General features: G+C 46.5%; 1 long non-coding RNA gene across 1 annotated transcript; it reads right to left on the reverse strand.

Moving 5' to 3' along the window:
- Nucleotides 1-17,342: 17,342 nt before the first annotated feature.
- On the reverse strand, nt 17,343-20,248 carry LOC120994381. The gene is made up of 3 exons (XR_005777404.1): nt 20,206-20,248; nt 19,284-19,348; nt 17,343-17,402 (listed from the first exon to the last, which is right to left on the reverse strand). It is a non-coding gene; the product is annotated as an uncharacterized LOC120994381 (long non-coding RNA).
- Between the last annotated feature and the right edge of the window lie 33 nt (nt 20,249-20,281).

Below are 20,281 nucleotides of genomic sequence, written 5' to 3' on the forward strand. Positions count from 1 at the left end.
AGGGATCCGCCCACGAAGGTCCTCAGCGGCGCGGGAAACTTTACTCCAGGCAGCCGGTGGCCATCTTTAGCAAAACGCTGTCCATTCACTGACAGCAAGCAGGATTGTAAAAAGTCCACAAAACCACACTCCAATGCGGCGATTTTCTTTCTCTGGGTAGCGCAACACTGCACAGCGCTTTTTAGAAGTTTTGGGTACACTTTGGGTATGATTTTCAGTCCACAAAGTCCACTTTCAATAAACAGGCAATTTGTCACTTTGGTCACAGGGCAACTGTATAAGGCACAAAGTTCACGCTTCTTGCACTAGAAAGCGTGCGTATCCTGTTCGTGACGCCAAAAGAGAGGTGCAGCTTACTCAAGTTGTGTGTAATAGGTGTTTCTGGGTGATGTAGTGCAATATACACTAACCTGGTACGGCTGACTCTCTGCAAGGGCAGGTGATGGTATATAACTGTTCGTGACGCCAGTGCCAATTAGACGGTGGCACGCCGTTTGCGGATAGCAGGAATAAATTGAGGAACACGTGGTATTAAAACAGAACTCCAACTTTAGTAGTTTTCATGCAGAGACAATATTGGAATCGCAGTTCCTTGGCATACAGTCGATTTTGCAATACGGTTGATGCAGGCAATTACATATTTAGCAAGGTGATTACAGAGTGTTGAACACAGGACTTGCAGTACAGGAGCTTGCACTCTATTTCTGTCTGATCCTGGAATATAGCAATTCTTCACCAAGGCCCAATAACCTAGTTCTGGCTTTATATCCTTGGCTATAGCTTTAGAAAGTACCTCCTCTGTTATTTTGAGTACCTCTTGCTTCTCTGCACTTTGCCTCGGTCTCTCTCAGCTTCCTGAGGCTCTAGAAACTTCTGAGCTCTCCACTAGACTGCCTTTTGCTTCCTTGACTGGGCCTTATATAAACTAGGGCTCTCTAGCTCCCTCTAATGACTAGAAGCTGGAATGACACCCCTAGCAGGCCTGTACATGCAAGTGTCATAGTAACAGGGAAACACATAACATTGTATTACATGACATTTTATAAAACTGACATATACCAACTTCTCCATAACTAGGAGGGACGACAGCACCCCAAGTGACACTTTGGTAGTGACGGGTATTACAGTCCCCGTACACTACACATGAAGACTGATTCTCTGCTGACATGAAGCCTGAATCTCTGTTACGGGACCTCTCTCCTCTGTCTGGGTGCCAGGGCCTAAATGTGTGACAGTGGCCTGTTCCAGTGGTGGGTTAACGTGAAGCCTGATTCTCTGCTATGACATGAAGACTGATTCTCTGCTGACATGAAGCCTGAATCTCTGTTATGGGACCTCTCTCCTCTGCCTGGGTGCCTGGGCCTAAATGTGTGACAGTGGCCTGTTCCAGTGGTGGGTTAACGTGAAGCCTGATTCTCTGCTATGACATGAAGACTGATTCTCTGCTGACATGAAGCCTGAATCTCTGTTATGGGACCTCTCTCCTCTGTCTGGGTGCCGGGGCCTAAAAATATCTCACAGTGGCCTGTTCCAGTGGTGGGTGACGTGAAGCCTGATTTTCTGCTATGACATGAAGACTGATTCTTTGCTGACATGAAGCCAGATTCTCTGTTATGGGACCTCTCTCCTCTGCCTGGGTGCCTGGGCCTAAATATCTGACAATGGACTGTTCCAGTGTTGGGTGACGTAAAGCATGATTCTCTGTTACGGGACCTCTTTCCTCTGCCTGGGTGCCTGGGCCTAAATATCTGACAATGGACTGTTCCAGTGTTGGGTGACGTAAAGCATGATTCTCTGCTATGACATGCAGACTGATTCTCTGCTGACATAAAGCCTGAATTTCTGTTATGGGACCTCTCTCCTCTGTCTGGGTGCCGGGGCCTAAAAATATCTGACAGTGGCCTGTTCCAGTGGTGGGTGACGTGAAGCCTGATTTTCTGCTATGACATGAAGACTGATTCTTTGCTGACATGAAGCCAGATTCTCTGTTACGGGACCTCTCTCCTCTGCCTGGGTGCCTGGGCCTAAATATCTGACAATGGACTGTTCCAGTGTTGGGTGACGTAAAGCATGATTCCCTGTTACGGGACCTCTCTCCTCTGCCTGGGTGCCTGGGCCTAAATATCTGACAATGGACTGTTCCAGTGTTGGGTGACGTAAAGCATGATTCTCTGCTATGACATGCAGACTGATTCTCTGCTGACATGAAGCCTGAATTTCTGTTATGGGACCTTTCTCCTCTGTCCGGGTGCCGGGGCCTAAAAATATCTGACAGTGGCCTGTTCCAGTGGTGGGTGACGTGAAGCCTGATTTTCTGCTATGACATGAAGACTGATTCTTTGCTGACATGAAGCCAGATTCTCTGTTACGGGACCTCTCTCCTCTGCCTGGGTGCCTGGGCCTAAATATCTGACAATGGACTGTTCCAGTGTTGGGTGACGTAAAGCATGATTCTCTGTTACGGGACCTCTTTCCTCTGCCTGGGTGCCTGGGCCTAAATATCTGACAATGGACTGTTCCAGTGTTGGGTGACGTAAAGCATGATTCTCTGCTATGACATGCAGACTGATTCTCTGCTGACATGAAGCCTGAATTTCTGTTATGGGACCTTTCTCCTCTGTCCGGGTGCCGGGGCCTAAAAATATCTGACAGTGGCCTGTTCCAGTGGTGGGTGACGTGAAGCCTGATTTTCTGCTATGACATGAAGACTGATTCTTTGCTGACATGAAGCCAGATTCTCTGTTACGGGACCTCTCTCCTCTGCCTGGGTGCCTGGGCCTAAATATCTGACAATGGACTGTTCCAGTGTTGGGTGACGTAAAGCATGATTCTCTGTTACGGGACCTCTCTCCTCTACCTGGGTGCCTGGGCCTAAATATCTGACAATGGACTGTTCAAGTGTTGGGTGACGTAAAGCATGATTCTCTGCTATGACATGCAGACTGATTTTCTGCTGACATGAAGCCTGAATTTCTGTTATGGGACCTCTCTCCTCTGTCCGGGTGCCGGGGCCTAAAAATATCTGACAGTGGCCTGTTCCAGTGGTGGGTGACGTGAAGCCTGATTTTCTGCTATGACATGAAGACTGATTCTTTGCTGACATGAAGCCAGATTCTCTGTTACGGGACCTCTCTCCTCTGCCTGGGTGCCTGGGCCTAAATATCTGACAATGGACTGTTCCAGTGTTGGGTGACGTAAAGCATGATTCTCTGTTTCGGGACCTCTCTCCTCTGCCTGGGTGCCTGGGCCTAAATATCTGACAATGGACTGTTCCAGTGGTGGGTGACGTGAAGCCTGATTCTCTGCTATGACATGAAGACTGATTCTCTGCTGACATGAAGCCAGATTCTCTGTTACGGGACCTCTCTCCTCTGCCTGGGTGCCGGGGCCTAAATATATGACAATGGACTGTTACAGTGGTGGGTGATGTGAAGCCAGATTCTCTGCTATGGCATGAAGAGACTGATTCTCTGCTGACGTGAAGCCAGATTCTCTGCTATGGGACCTCTCTCCAATTGATATTGGTTAATTTTTATTTATTTTACTTTTATTTTAATTCATTTGCCTATCCACATTTGTTTGCAGGGGATTTACCTACATGTTGCTGCCTTTTGCAGCCCTCTAGCTCTTTCCTGGGCTGTTTTACAGCCTTTTTAGTGCCGAAAAGTTCGGGTCCCCATTGACTTCAATGGGGTTCGGGTTCGGGACGAAGTTCGGGTCTGGTTCGGATCCCGAACCCGAACATTTCCGGGAAGTTCGGCCGAACTTCTCGAACCCGAACATCCAGGTGTTCGCTTAACTCCAGCCCTAACTATCTGTGAGGGGGATAGGAAAAATCAGCAATACTGCCATAGAGTTTTTTTTTTTTTAGTTTTTTTTTTGCAACATTCTCTGTATGGGATAAATTACATGATAATTGTGTAGTGTGGTTCGTTATGGATGCGGTAATACCACATGGAGGAAATTTTATTTTTGCAAGTTTTTCCATTGAAAAAAGTTTTATCCAAGGAAAAAGATGTAGCTTTTATATGGATTTTTTTATTTATTATATTTTTTTGGTGGTAGCTGGGGTGCCCGTGAGGTTAGATGTTGCAGGGCCGATTCGAGCTTTTCAGCTTCCTGAGGTGAAAATTGAAATGGTGCCCCAACCCCTAAAGGTAAAAAGCCAAGTACCCAACTGAATATACCACACACATAAATATATACTGGCAGTGAATAAACACACCAATATCTACCAACAGTGAATATACAGCACATACCAAAATCTACCAGTAATGAATATACTGCACATACCAATATCTACCAGCAATGAATATACTGCACATACCAAAATCTACCAGTAATGAATATACTGCACATACTAATATCTACCAGCAATGAATATACTGCACATACTAATATCTACCAGCAGTGAATATACTATACATACTAATATCTACCAGCAGTGAATATACTACACATGCCAAATATTTAACAGCATTGAATATATTGCACATACTATTATCTACAAGCAGTCAATGTACCACATACACCAATATGTTCCAGCAGTCAATATACAGCACATACCGATATCTACCAGCAGTCAGTATACAGCACACACCAATACCTACCAGCAGTGAATATACAGCACATACCAATATCTACCAGCAGTCAATATACTGTACACACCAATTTGTACCAGCAATGAATATACCGCAGACACCAATATCTACCACAGGGGCTAGCTGGGCCAGGGGGTAAAGGTACACATGCCCCCCTGGGCCTGTAGATGTTGAAGGTCGCCCGTTTCTGTGCGGCCCCTGAACTCAATTGTATCTGTGTCCACTGGATGCAGGTACAATTAACCATGCAGAAGTGCTGGCGGGACAAGTAAACCACTGGTTCCCTGCCCTCCTAGACTGTGGAGAATGAAGCCGCAACCCTTTTATCACTTGGCAGCTAGAATAAAGACATGACACCTTCTTTTGTTGGGTAAGAGTCGGTCACAGCTTTATTACTCATCTCTTTATCAAACCAACTTTTATTTTATACTTGAACCAACATAACAAATTTGGAGTCTCCAGAAGCGGTATGCCCCACAGACTCCCTCTGTGGGCAAGTCCGCCTTCTTCTCCATTTTTCATTTATCACCGACCTCCACACCTCCGCTGTGACTTAGTATCATAACCTGAAATTGAAACAAACAAACATTTGTACCTTTGATCACCGAAAACCAGGGCGGTGGGGAGCTGCCTGCTGGAGCCGTAGAGGAAGAGGCAGAGCCCTGACAAAACCCCATATTTAACCTATGTGGCGCCTACCACCTGTCCCCACCAATCAGGAAACGGGGGAGGGTGATCTAGTGGGAGCCCTAATATATAATAGCCGGCCCACATGTATGGGAAGCTACCCCCCTTTGAATCTTGACACTTGCCCAAACCCTGCTAGCTGCACTCTCCTTAACCCTTTTGTCTCCGTCTCCCCAGTCCTAGACGCCTTCACTTAACCCCCTCGGCGCCGCTAAGACTGTGGAGAATGAAGCCGCAACCCTTTTATCACTTGGCAGCTAGAATAAAGACATGACACCTTCTTTTGTTGGGTAAGAGTCGGTCACAGCTTTATTACTCATCTCTTTATCAAACCAACTTTTATTTTATACTTGAACCAACATAACAAATTTGGAGTCTCCAGAAGCGGTATGCCCCACAGACTCCCTCTGTGGGCAAGTCCGCCTTCTTCTCCATTTTTCATTTATCACCGACCTCCACGGAGGGGCCCGTGTATTTCTACACGGCGCACCGACCCCCACCCAACAAGAACTGGGCCTGCTCAATTCCATCCTGTAACCCTGACAAGAAAATATCTAAACCAATGTCATTTAAGTGGACACCGTCAGGCCGCATCAACCGCCCGTTATCTCCCTCTAACTGGCGATGGCGTACCACTACCCCTGCTCTGGATCGTATAAAACGTGAAATGCGGTTATTGACCGTGCGCCTGGCCCTCTCTATGGCCGTGGCGTCCCTAGCACCTTGCCACGTAACCCGGGGAAGGATTTCCGACCACACAATAATGGCCTCCTGAAAGAAAGAAGGAAGTCTCTCTAAATCAGCTCTTATCAATGTGACCAGTTCTGCTATTTTTAGCAGACACAGGTCATTTCCACCAGCATGTATTACTAATATCACCGGGGATCGCACTAGATGGCTGCATTCCACCGCCTCCGGGAGAACCTGAGACCAACGTAATCCATGGACCCCTCGCCAGCGTGCTTGAATATTCCGGAAGCCAAGGCATCGGCCACCTGGACGACTTTCCGCTCTCTGTCCCGCCCAGAAGATGTATGAATGTCCAATGAAACATACCGTAATCTGGGCTGCATCTAAAAGAAAATCAAATCAATAAATGAGGTCGAACATAGGAAGCAAAGCAGTCAGATTTCCAACAGCCAATCCTCTGAACCTCGGCCTCTGGCAACCCGGCGCGCGCCGCCTCCGTGGCTGCCCCAATTCTGAAAGAGTACGTGCCGAATTCTGAAACTGGTAAATGCAGCAAAAGCAAGCAACGGCGAAATATGGATCTAAATTGAAAACGAGTAAGGGGGGTACCGTCATCATGTATCAGGAAGATAGCTCCCTCAGGTCGAATAGATGCGAACTGGGCTACAGCCGCATGGGGACAAGCTGGGCCGCCAATCTTATGCAATGGAAGCCAGGCCCCCCTTGCAAAAACATCTGTTTTGGAGCGCCTGATGAAGACCCTTAATGCTGAGTCACTGATGAACACATCTGTCGTCGCCAGCCCTCCAGAGCGGATAATGGAAGGGGAAACTAACTCACCTATACGGAGGGCAGCAAAAAAGGCTAAGCAAAAAGCAGCCCTAAATAAACACACCTCAAACAGGAACGAACAAATGGAAGGTGGTAATTGACACATGGTTATTAACAAAGCAAATGATACCGGGCGACGGCATTTGCGGCGCACATGCTCCTTACGCCAACCCTTAATAGCTTGCCTGATTAAGAAATGTTTCGTCACGTCCTGCCAACCTTGCATTTTAAGGTAAAACGAAACACCCCATAATCTTCGCTGCGCAACCAAAGCACTAACTCCTTTGGCTCTCAGAGACAAAATATAAGAAATGGTCACCTGTAAACATGCCTCTGGCAATATAACATTTGCCAAATCCTCTGCCACCGCCCTCCATTCTGCCCACGCCTTACCATGCGCTGACCATGTGGCTGGTGCCACAGACGCTTGCACCATACTCATCAATCGTTGATCGGCAAATCCCAAAGCGTTGTCAGGCACGGGATCCCATCTCTGATTTCCGCCGGAAACAGGGACCTGAATTCCTGCCTACGAAAATGAGAGAGAGCGTCAGCTATAGGGTTGTTTACGCCTGGCACATGCCGAGCTCGGAACCAGACATTGAATTCTAGGCATCGGAGGACCAGGTGACGGATTAGCGAGAGAACTGGAAGGGAAGAAGAAGTTAATGAGTTAATACAGTAGACCACCGCCATGTTGCCCGTGTAAAAGCAGACTCGCCTGTTTCGAAAACAGGGGCCCCATACGTTGATGGCTACAATAATCGGAAATAGCTCCAGTAGAGTAATGTTGGTACAAAGGCCCAGGGATCGCCAAGCGTCAGGCCATGGTGCAGCGCACCACTCCTGGCCAAATATTGCACCAAAACCGGTAGACCCAGCAGCGTCCGTAAATAATGACAAATCCGGAGATGCAATTTCTACGAATTGATAACAAGTGTGACCATTATACTGGCTTAAAAAGGATTTCCAGACCTGCAAATCCAATTTCAGCTGCTTGGTCAACCGGATGTGGTGAGAAGGCTTTTTTACCCCGCGAGTGGACAGTGATAGTCTACGAGAAAAAACCCGAGCCATCGGCATGATGCGGCAAGCAAATACCAATAATCCTAGCAGCTCCTGCATTTGCCGTAGTGTCACAGATTTTACTGACATGAAACCCAAAATCAAGGCCGATAATTTTTGCAATTTGTCGCTTGGTAAGAGAAAAACCATCAAGCTGGTATCAATTTCAATACCCAAAAACGTGATGATTGTCGCCGGACCAACCGTTTTATCCTCAGAGAGGGGAACCCCAAAACGAGCCATGTAAAAATGGAATGTATCCAGGAGGAATTGACACTGTCTTGAATTGCCAGGGGAAACGAATAGAAAATCATCCAAATAATGAATAATATTCTGTGAGGACGTTTCAAAACGTATGACCCATTCCAAAAAGGTGCTGAACAATTCAAAATAATGGCATGATATCGAGCAACCCATCGGTAGGCATGTGTCATAATAATAGGCATCGTCCACCATACACCCTAATAGATGATAACAATCAGGATGTACAGGGAGTAAACGGAAAGCTGCTTCAATGTCAGATTTAGCCAACAATGCGCCCTTTCCAGCGCGGCTAACTAGAGCTACAGCCCTATCAAATGACACATAGGACACCGACGATTCCTCCTTGGAAATACCATCATTGACAGATGAGCCCTTTGGAAAGGACAAATGATGGATCAATCTGAATGAACCTGACTCTTTTTTAGGTATAAGGCCTAAAGGGGATATGCGTATGTTTTTGAACGGAGGGGACTTGAACGGTCCTACTATACGCCCTAAAACGACTTCTTTACCTACTTTGCTTCTTAGTTCCTCCGGGTTATCCTTTGCAGACTTCAAATTATCCGCAATAGTAGGTAGAGAAGAAAAATAAAACGGAATGAAAAAACCTGACATGAAACCAGCACGCAGTTGAGCGGCAGCCTGCTCATTGGGGTATTGGTCTAGCCACGGGGACATCGCGTGCACGCTCACCGGGGTCTTTCCCTCCGGCAGCAGTGTGGGCTTTATGTACTGAGAGCTGGCGCTGACATCTGATAGCAGCATGTGAGCCTCCACAGACGGAACACTCATGCTTGTACTTGGCCTTGGCAAAAAATTTACAATGTCCCTCGTTATATAACCAGCAGGCCCCTGGCCTACGCACGGCCACTGCACCATATGCGTTTGCTGAGGGAGCAGTGGCCGCGGAAGGAAAGGGTTGTGTTTTCTGTGACATCATCAAGTGGAGCCATAGATCTGCTGCTTTAACTCCCCAACCTATATCTGGTTGCAAAGCTAACCTTCGGCGGAACTCTTCGTCATACCGCCACCAGGCGGAACCACCATGCGCCTTAAACGCGCTATAAATAGAGTCCATGTAGACAAAAAGGTCCGCCGAGAGTTCTGGGCGGCGCTGAGCCGTGGTATAACCTAAAACCGCAAATGCTTGAATCCAATTACCTATGGTACGCGCCACTTTTGGTCTGCGATCTATGAAACGCTCAGCATTGGGATGCCTTTCTTTGTCCACCGTATGTTGATCCACAGAAACTAACGACCATATGTCAATATACTGGTTAGACCATATTTTATTTTTGGTGTCCTCATCTAAGTGAGCTCCCAACGGTGTTAACCCACAAAATATGGATTCTTTATGATCACTAGGTCTGGATTTGTTAGACAGAGAAGCAGTGGAGGGCTGAACAGCGGGATCTAATTGTGCTAGCAAGGCCCTAAGCGCAGGGACCAAACCTTTGGCTGCTGTATTCCCGCCCCATGCCCCAGTAAAATTGTACTCACCGGTAGCTGGATTCTGAGATGTAGGAGTGACAGAACTCGCCTGAGGAGCAGTTGTTGGAACCGCGCTGGCAGGCTGCGCCACGTGGGAAGGCCTTCTAGACTGGCGTCTGGGGGCCCGCGTACTTCTAACATGTGACCTGCCGGAATCCGAGCCGCAGGAGCTCAAGTCAGACGACGAAGGCGACCTCCATCTTGCCGATCTAGACCGTGTCGAACGGCTGCTACGGCTATGGGCTCTGGATGCATGGCGGGAACTGCGGCAATGGTGAGAACCCGACCTGCGCCTTTCTCGGCGGTCGTGAGACACTGCAGGTGATCTATGCTGTGAAGGGTAGCGTGGAGCCGGCTCCTGTACAGGGGCAGTATCTGGCATTGACATTATTTCATTAATAGCTGGCACTGGTGCAAGAGGAACGAGGGGGTTTGGCTGCAGCAGTGGCAGTGGGGTAGGAGCAACGCTAACAGACGGCTGCATTGTAAGGTCTGGAGAGGGTATGCCCAGGGGGCTGGGCTGCATTCCTGATGCAGGTAACGGCACATTAATATTAATTGCCCCTTCACCTAAATGTCCTTGTACCATGGGGGCAGGAGCATGCGTTATAATCGCATTATCCTCAGCCGAGGATCGCTCGCTCTGCCTGTTGCCCGTGATTCTTTGTGCCGTGCGAGGAGGAAGGAGGGGCTGAGTCACTGCCGGCGGGAACTGAGGCTGCTGTTCCCGCGGCACCGGAAGTTGGAGATTAGTGGGCGTGGCCTGCGGCCGTGTAGGCCGAAGCGCTGGAGTCCTCCTGACCCTGGACGCCAGAGGATCCCCGCGCTGCAGCTGCCGCCGGCTTCTAGTGCGGCGAGGTACAGGGGTAATAGAGGGACTAAGTCGGGCGGGTGGGTGGGTATTCCTGGTGGGCCGCCTGCCACCCGGCTGCTCCGATATTATTGCACCAGGGTCGGGCGGGGGGATAGGTGGCTGAGGCGCTTGTATGCCCGCAAACATACGAGCAAGGAAAGCCGGGCCCTCTTTCTGTAAATGAGCAGCTAGAGCTGCCATGAGCTGATCCTCTGTGGCCATACCTGCTGACGGAGCTGCCTGCTGGAGCCGTAGAGGAAGAGGCAGAGCCCTGACAAAACCCCATATTTAACCTATGTGGCGCCTACCACCTGTCCCCACCAATCAGGAAACGGGGGAGGGTGATCTAGTGGGAGCCCTAATATATAATAGCCGGCCCACATGTATGGGAAGCTACCCCCCTTTGAATCTTGACACTTGCCCAAACCCTGCTAGCTGCACTCTCCTTAACCCTTTTGTCTCCGTCTCCCCAGTCCTAGACGCCTTCACTTAAGCCCCTCGGCGCAGCTAATTCCCGGAGCATCGATGTGAGGTAGGGTGTGCAAGCACTCGCGCCGCATGCAACATTCCACAGGAGCAGACCCGCCAGAGGAGGCCAGGTCTGCATCGCTGCATTGTGGGATTGTGCCGGAACAGGTAAGTATAGACTGCCCTCCCCTATTCTCTTTATGTGCCCTAACCCTGACCGTAACCTTAATTACAACCACCAAAACCTCATGTACCTCACACAGTGACCATAATATATGACTGTCCACATATATCTGTACCTACTGAATCTATTATACCTGACACATAGTATACACATAGAGTACCGTTACGTCAGGTACGAGGTATAATAGACGCAGTATGTACAGATATATAGTATTTAAAGCAGTGTATTAATATGTCAGATACAAGGAATAAAAGAAGAAGTGTGTACAGGTATATATGTAATGACCCAGAGTGCCATTACCACTCCTTTTTACACCTTGCTACCATTTCCTATGAGCTAATACCTGTCATCCAATGTAATTTATGTCATCTTCTGATAATGTGCATATTTACTCCAAGTAATTGTTATGTCCATGTAATGTGCCCAGTTGCCACAAGGTGTCAGCAACACTTGGCAGTGCTATTAGCAGGGAATGGACTGGATTGTCTATTCTCTCTCTCCCTCTAGAGGGAGAAGAAGAGGAGGAGTTTAGTGTTAGTGGGAGTCTAGCTTAGCCCCTGTAAGGGGAAGCAGCAGATTTTCGTCCCTCCTGGGCGAGCCTGCAGAGAGTTCTAGTCCACCCTCCTAAGGGATAGGTTGTGTACAGGCTAGCAGAGCACTGCCTGCTCTTCTGGGCCTGCAGGTTCTGCCTGCAAAGGACTATATGGTTGCATGTCCCCTCCTGGGCTTGCATTGCCTTCACCCAAGCTGAACCGATGCTTAAAGGGAACCTGTCACCTTTATTTTGTGTATAGAGCTGAGGACATGGGTTGCTAGATGGCCGCTAGCACATCCGCAATACCCAGGCCCCATAGCTCTGTGTGCTTTTATTGTCTACAAAAGCCGATTTGATACATATGCAAATTAACCTGAGATGAGTCAGAGCTTGAAAATATGACTCTCCTCTGGTCACACAAGTGAGATATGACTCTTTTTATGTTAATTTGCATATGTATCAAATCGTTTTTTTTACAAAATAAAAGCACACAGAGCTATGGGGACTTGGTATTGCGGATGTGCTAGCGGCCACCTAGCAACCCATGTCCTCAGCTCTATACCCAAAATCCAGGTGACAGGTTCCCTTTAAGGTATTAAATACCAGGACAACAAGTTCCTAGGAATACCTACAGAAAGAGACTACTACAATTGCTAACATAGCAGAGCTGAGGAAGCTACAGCACAGCAGAGCTAAGATTGTTTTGCAGAAGTATTTGCCTGCCATTTGCCTGCTGAAAACTAACGGAAACTACGATAAAGTCTGGAAACTGTATGGATTACCGTTTATGCCAAATAATAGCGAATGTTCAACTTTTACCAAGTCTGGACTCAACTTTGTTCTACCCCATCCAAGTTCTTCATCCCCTTTTGTACTGCCTCGTTTGACCACGTCTTGGATCCAACCGTATTCAGGTAGGAGCACCGTGACAAAAGTGCTGCACAACATCTCCAGGGATATTGTGGCCTATTCAACACCACTTTGTCCTTCCTACACTGGGTACCAACATTACCATCTACAAAGGGGACTCCACGTCCTCGTTGCTTAACCGCAACTGACGTCACGTTTACTTGCTCTATAAGAGGGTCATATTTCGTAGAAATCTCCTAAGGGGTAAGGGATCCCCCAGGCGCTGGGCCCAGCCGTTGCATATAGTATATTCAGTAGTGTTGAGCGAGCATGGTCAGTTAAATACCTGTTCGGCTAGAGCATCGTTATGCTCGGCACATGGCGGTACTCGGCCGAGTACTGCATGTGCTCGAGCGCCATGCTCGAGTCTCCTTCCCGCACATTTCGCGGCTGCTAAGCAGTCAATATACGTGCAGATAAGTACTGCCATCTCTGTAATGCCAGTAACCATGTTGGCTACTGGCATTACAGTGATTGGCTGGCTGGAACGCGTTATTGGGTGCTATATAGCACCCGATGACGCTGGTTCGGCTCATTGTGAGTCAGGGTGAGCTGCCATTAGGAAGGGACAACATTTTTTTTACATACTTTGCAATACTTTTTTGATAGAGGGTGTCTGCAGTGACTTGTGACATCTGTTCAGCAATACCTTCTGTGTGTCAGGAGCAGAGATAGGAAGAATATTATTGAAAACAATTATATTATTTCCATAATTTATCCACATTTTATCTATAAACGGTCCCTGCAGTGAATTGTCACATCTGAGCTGCAATAGGGTGTGTTTGTCAGGCCCAGATATTGGGAAAAATATTACTGACAACAAATATATTTTTTCCATAATTTATCCATAATTGTACTATAAACGGTCCCTGCAGTGAATTGTTACATCTGTTCGGCAATACCGTGTGTGTGTGTGTCAGGGCCAGATATTTGGAAAAATATTAGCGAAAACAATTATATTTTTTCTTTAATTTATCCACATTTTTCCTATAAACGGTCCCTGCAGTGAATTGTCACATCTGTGCTGCAATAGCTTCTGTGTGTCACGGCCAGATATTGGGAAAAATATTACTGACAACAAATATATTTTTTCCATAATTTTCCTATAAACGGCTGTCACGGATGGTGTTGCAGGAAACAATAAGTAACAAATAAAGATCCGACTGACTGGATCCCAAAATAATATGCCCTAGAGCTCTCCCTCACTGCTCAGCCCATGCAAAGATCTCAATGATAGAAAGTTGCATGTCCACGTAGCTTAGACTTGAGTGACACCTGCAAACCCTATAATAGTAAGGGGACACGACCACCGGCTCCCTGCACTCAATACGGAGGGAGTCAGGGTCACCTAGAATCAAGCCAACAGGAAAACACAAATACAGAAATAGACTTATTTTGAGGAACCCACAGTAGCAACTTCAAGCAGTGAACCCAATCCAGGAAGTAGTATAAACCGCAAAGTGAAGCAGTATGGGAGGAGATATATAGGGAGGCAATCACTGCTAATAGATGACAGCTGGGAGAGGGAGAAGAGATGTCAAAGCGAAAGCAAAACAAAAGAACATTATGCAGGAGGTACTGAAGAACATCTATCAGAACTTCTGGCGGTGACAACGGCCCTGCCGTGAATTGTCACATCTGTGCTGCAAAAGTGTGTGTGTCAGGGCCAGATATTGGGAAAAATATTACTGACAACAAATATATTTTTCCCATAATTTATCCATAATTGTCCTATAAATGGACCCTGTAGTGAATTGTTACATCTGTGCTGCAATAGTGTGTGTGTGTGTCAGGGCTAGATATTGGGAAAAATATTAGCGAAAACAATTATATTTTTTCCATAATTTATCCACACTTTGCCTATAAACGGTATCTGCAGTGAATTGTCACATCTACGCTGCAATAGCGTGTGTGTGTCAGGCCCAGATATTGGGAAAAATATTAGCTTAAACAATTATATTTTTTCCATAATTTATCCACATTTTTCCTATAAACGGTCCCTTAAAACATATAACATTTAATATAAAGAAGGGGAGCATTAAGGGACGGGGAATTGGCCGTGATGCTGATGGTGCACGCAGATTCTGTGGCCCTGAGCGCGTTGAAACTGTGCCTGCTGCCTGAGCACAAGAAAAACAATCATGCCAGAGCACAAGAAAAACAATCATACATAGCTTCATGTCCCAGTTTGCAGGGCGGCGCAGGAGATCACTCTTGAAGTCAGCCCAGTGCGAGCAGGTGGTCGGTTGGATTGCAGCAGATAGTGCTTCCAGTCGGTTAAGCACCACCCTGTCTTCCACAAAGTCCAGTCTCAGTAGCCAGGAGTCTGGTCCACACAATCCTCACCCTGATCCTTCTTCCTCGCACCATTTACAGTTTGGTCAAACAAGTGATCCCACACTCGGATATTCCGAGGACCTCTTTGCACCTCCATTAAAGGTTTAGGCCCTCTTACCAAGCACGCTTTAAGAGGGACCTAAGATCTTGTGCCCCAATTCCCAACCTCTTGAGCATCCAAAATCACAAGAACATGACGCTGGGGAACGGCAATTAGTGTTTAATGAGGTGGACGATGATGACACACAGTTGCCAATGATTCAACCACAATTACTGTCTCAAGAGGTTGAGGAAGAGGATGACACACAGTGTCAATCACTGAGGTTGTGGTTAGCTCAACAAATCAGGAGGATGATCAGAGTGAGGAAGTGGAAGAGGAGTTGCTGGACGACGAGGTCAGTGACCCAACCTGGGAAGGTGGCAGCAAGCCGAGTGAGGAGAGCAGAACAGAGGGGGAGGGATCTGCAGCACTGCAACAGGCTGGAAGAGGCAGTGGGGTGGCAAAAGGTAGAAGGCGGGCACAAATGAACAGGCCCGCAACTGTTCCACGGAGCACCCCCTTGCGTAAATCTCCCTTGCCAAGGGGTAGGTGTTCGGCAGTATGGTGCATTTTTGTGGAAAGAGCGGATGACAAAAGAATAGTAGTTTGCAACCTGTGCCACACCAAAATGACCCGGGGCGTGAACACTAGCAACCTCACCACCATTGTATAGATTACCCTATAGTGCCCTCAATAATGTGCCAGTAAGAAGAGCCCCCATAGATGCCCCACAATAATGTTCCAGTAAGAAGTGCCCCATAGATGCCCCCCAATAATGTTCCAGTAAGAAGTCCCCAATAGATACCCCCAATCATGTGCCAGTAAGAAGTGCCCCCCAATAATGTGCCAGTAAGAAGTCCCCCCATAGATGCCCCCAATAATGTTCTAGTAAGAATTGCCGCCCATAGATGCCCCCCAATCATTTGCAAGAAGTGCCCCCCAATAATGTGCCAGTAAGAAGTTTCCCCATAGATGCCCCCCAATTATGTGCCAGTAAGAAGTGCCCCCCCAATCATGTGCCAGTAAAAAGTGTCCCCCACAGCGCTCCTCTCCTGTATTGTACCATATAAAAAAAATGAACACATACACTTACCACCATCATGCTGTCAGCGATGCGATGCAGGCCTCTTCCGGCCTGTGTCCCACGCTGTATGGATCAGGCGGTGCGATGACGTCATCGCACTGCCTGCACCGGCCTCTGATAGGCTGCAGGCCTATCAGAGGAAAGGGGAAGGGAGATGCCTCTCCCCTGCCCCATAGCATCCATCTGCATCGCTGTCCTGAGGACGGCGATACAGATGACTATGGCAAAGAGCGCTTCCACAATGGAAGCGCTCATCTCCCTGTGCCCTGCCGCTACACCACTGCTTTCTGGTTCGGGGGCCCACCGAGAATTTCCCCGGCTCCCCGGTGGGCCAGTCCGAGCCTGCCTCTAATGACCATGTTGTTGTTACAGATTCAGTCATGTACTGTGTCTGGGATTGCACATGTGTGTACGATCCCAACATGAAAACACAACCAATTGCCTCCTTTTAACGATTAAAAGCCCATTTACCTATATCGCCTTTATATGGTAGGGGGAGTTAAACAAGTTAAGGGTCGGCCGCTACACATGGGCCAGTGCTATGTGCTTGTCCTTCAGGCTAAAATTTGCCTGCCAGCCCCTGAGACAGGGCAAATAGAAAGGTGGTGAAGTGTGCTGTATGTATCGAGTGATATGAAAGCAAGCGTGAAAGAGGCAATTGTGAATGACAAGAATGTTAAATGGAATTACAAGGAAGAAAAACACTGCAAAAACAATAGTTGGCGTATTTTGTGTATTCAGAAAAAAACTGCAGCACTCTTGACTTGAAATAAAGGAAGTGGTCCTTTTATTCATCAAAATACAAGTGTAATGCAACATTTCCAATGTTAAATTCCGTAAGGTGTATATGCTATAAAGTCTGCATCTGATAGATTTCCAGCAGGTTAAGTGTTTCTTTAAAAAATTAAGTAATTAGTGCATTTGGGATTCCACATCCAGGTTTCCCTGGAGAATATGCACCAAAATTAAGGTGTCTATTAGAGAGCAATTCAAAGGGCCGCCAATGTCCCATAAGGGAGAATTTGTGCATCAGCCACTCCTGACCATTTCATCACAAAGGAAGGTCAGAATTAGTTAACTTGTGGTCCGTCTACTCTGCACGCCATACCAAATCCATGTTCAAAGGTAACATGTCAACATGCTCGGTCCCTATACCGCATGTATTGTACCATAATACCGTAAGTATTGAACAGTATCACAAGTTCATAGAAAAATGAAGAAAAATGAAGAGGAGGAGATAATCTCCAGAACATGAAGAACATGAAGATCCAAGGGAGAGCTGTACGTGCTTCAATCCTGATCCAAAATAGCATTAATCCCTCAGTCTGGAATTCTTCATTCATGTTGGAGAGTTACCTCGTGTCTGTGAAGATAAAATAAAATTAAAATCAAAGAAACACTTTCTCTAAAATTCAACAATTTAGTTAGTTGTTAAAAAACAACATAAACGTCTATACATACTGGGAGGCAGTAAATGACCTCATGGTTGTTAAGGGAGATATATGGCAGGATTTGCTGTGTCTTCCCCACAATCACCAGGTCTGAAGCAAGACCAGGTGCAGTAATCACCTGGGAATAAAAGTATCCCCAAAGTGAGAGCCCGGAGACTTGGAAGCAGAGGCCTGGGATGGCTCTGTGAGTGTGGTCTCAGCTGGGCTAGGCTAAGGGACCACAAGGCTGGGAGATAGCCTGGAATTGTGGGACGAAGCGACGCCTGGGAGGGTCGCAGGGCCATAGTCAGGCGGACTACTGAGCCTTAATCCCCGACAAGAGACATTGGACTTAAGACAGTGTGTGAACTGTGCTCTGTACAGCCAGGAGTCTGATGGACGATGGGCTGGGAAAGCCGCACCTGAGACAGTGTGTGAACTGTGCTCTGTAGGTGAGTCAGGGAATATGTTATGTATTGGGTAGTGCCTAGACGGGCAGGTGTTTGTTTTGTTTGCTGTGTTTATGCTGATGTGCCACAATAAAGCACTGTTTGGACATTAAAGCCTTTGTCTGGAAGGAAATCTGTGCTTGAAAACCCGAGAGAAGACGATCCCTTACAATACCTATGTAATCCTAATATTCCAAGCTCATCCTGAATATATATATTACCAGTTAACGGTGTGGACATACCATTTCAGTCCTTGTTTTTTTTGTCTTTTTTATTTTCTACATTGTAGATTCATGTTGAAAACACATATGGAATTGAATAGAAAACTAAAAGGGAGTTAAATCAGAATGTTTTTTCCATAAAAAAAAGTCACAAGGGCTTTTTTTAAATGACTTTTTAAAATATTGTCGCAGGGCTGTTTTTGTACCGGACATCATCCCCGACAAATTTACTAGCATAAACGCCTGGAACAGGACTGACGGAGATGCATCTAATTTAGGACCCTCACAATTGAAACTTAGATTGGGGACAGTGTGATTCTAATGTCTGTAAAGCGCTGCAGAATATAAATGTATTATAATATAGAAATAAATCATCAAAGGGTTTTGTTCTTAATTGTAAAAAGACTTCAATAAAGATTAAATTAAAGTTCTGCATCTGGGTACTAATAATCTAGATGCAACATATGTCATAGGGCAGTGATGGTGAGCCTTTTAGAGACAGAGCGCCCAAACTGCAACCCAAAAACCACTTATTTATTGCAGAGTCCCAACACAACCATTTAACCTGAATACTGAAAAATACCGGCCAAGTGGATCTGTGGGGGCGTGGCTTAACACAAACCCCAGCATAATGAATGCCCCCATTTGTGCCCCAGAATTGCACTTGGAAATTGCTCTTATTGAATGTACCTGAAGTTACACTTTGCACTTAGTAAAAAAGACTGTTGTACGTTTATTTCTGGCCTCATTCTTCAACACTACATTTCCACTGCACTGATCCCCAGGGAGGAAACTGTGACAAAACATTGATCAGGGCCACTATCACTCCCATCCTCTGCACCGACTCCTCAGGGGCTCGCTGCATATGCGTCAGGCTGCATTTTAGTCTCAGTCTTGCCCTGACATTGCCTTTATATTGTAACACTAGTCTTTTGGCTGAGGTCCTTGAATGGTCTGATATGATGCTTTAATCCCATCCATATCTGTTCAGCCAGGTATATCACAGGTAGATTTCCCTCCTGTCCTTAGATGCTATCATACAGTATTATTACATATGAATAACCAGAATCTAAGACATATCTGCAATGTTATTCATTGTACAGGGCTACTAGTCAGTACTGTGTAGTAACTAATGATGACCTACCTTTATATAGGTGAGGTATGGCTTCAGAGAGTCCCCTGGCAGCAGGCGGCTGATCATAAGGATTTCTGGAAAAAAGTATACATTGTGTAAGAGAATATCTGCATGTTCTGATGCTATTATCCTAATGTCTTCTTCTAGTCCCGAGCATTTTCATAAGTGGACACCGGACTGCATGAGTTTGGTGTGCGACCTGCAGGAGGACATAGTGCAACCTGGAGTCTACTGACAGCCCATAATGTTTTGTGATTAGTGTTGAGCGAATCGAATCAGAAGTGGGCTTCAAATTTCAGGAAAAATTAGATTTGTCATGAAGCCGAATTTCCTCCCATTTCGTGGTAACGAATCAATTTTCACTGAAATGGTGGTAAAAAAAAAAACATGCCTCATCTCATCCATTTGCCATCACAGACATCTTGATTGTAAAAACCATGCAAAATCATGCCTGGCCAGCGTGATGACATCATGATGTCACCTCTTGAGATTTCGCGTGTTGTTTTCAATCAAGATGGCCGCGACGGCTTTCCACACGAGCAAATGGATAAGGTGATTTTTTTTTTTTTTACCCTGATTAACCGCTGAAAGGCTTAAATTGTAGCCTCAGATCCCGCGATCGGTAATGAATTCGGCATCTAAAGGGGTTCAATGACAGGGAACAGTGCGATCGCCGTTTCCTGTGATTCCACCCCCTACATACAAAGAAATGCGCTTTGTGAAGAAATAAATCATCATCAAAAATTAAATTTCTTTGTGAAATTCAGCAAAGCAACCAAATCAAAGTTGTGATATTCAGGTCCGGACAGTTAAAACATTGGGTAATTTGACTTCTCTACAGCCTTGTGTGTGATATCAGTCTCTATCAGAGCCTTTAGGATGACATTAGGGGACAACATTTCTATACGTTGGTATTTACTATGACACTTACATATATAGGGTGGAGCATCGAGCATGTCAGCCGTCACTGGTGCCCCATTCAGATGTTCCAATGTCTGTAAAAGACA

The sequence above is a fragment of the Bufo bufo genome, chromosome 3, assembly GCF_905171765.1.
Source record: "Bufo bufo chromosome 3, aBufBuf1.1, whole genome shotgun sequence".
Taxonomy (NCBI): Eukaryota; Metazoa; Chordata; class Amphibia; order Anura; family Bufonidae; genus Bufo; species Bufo bufo.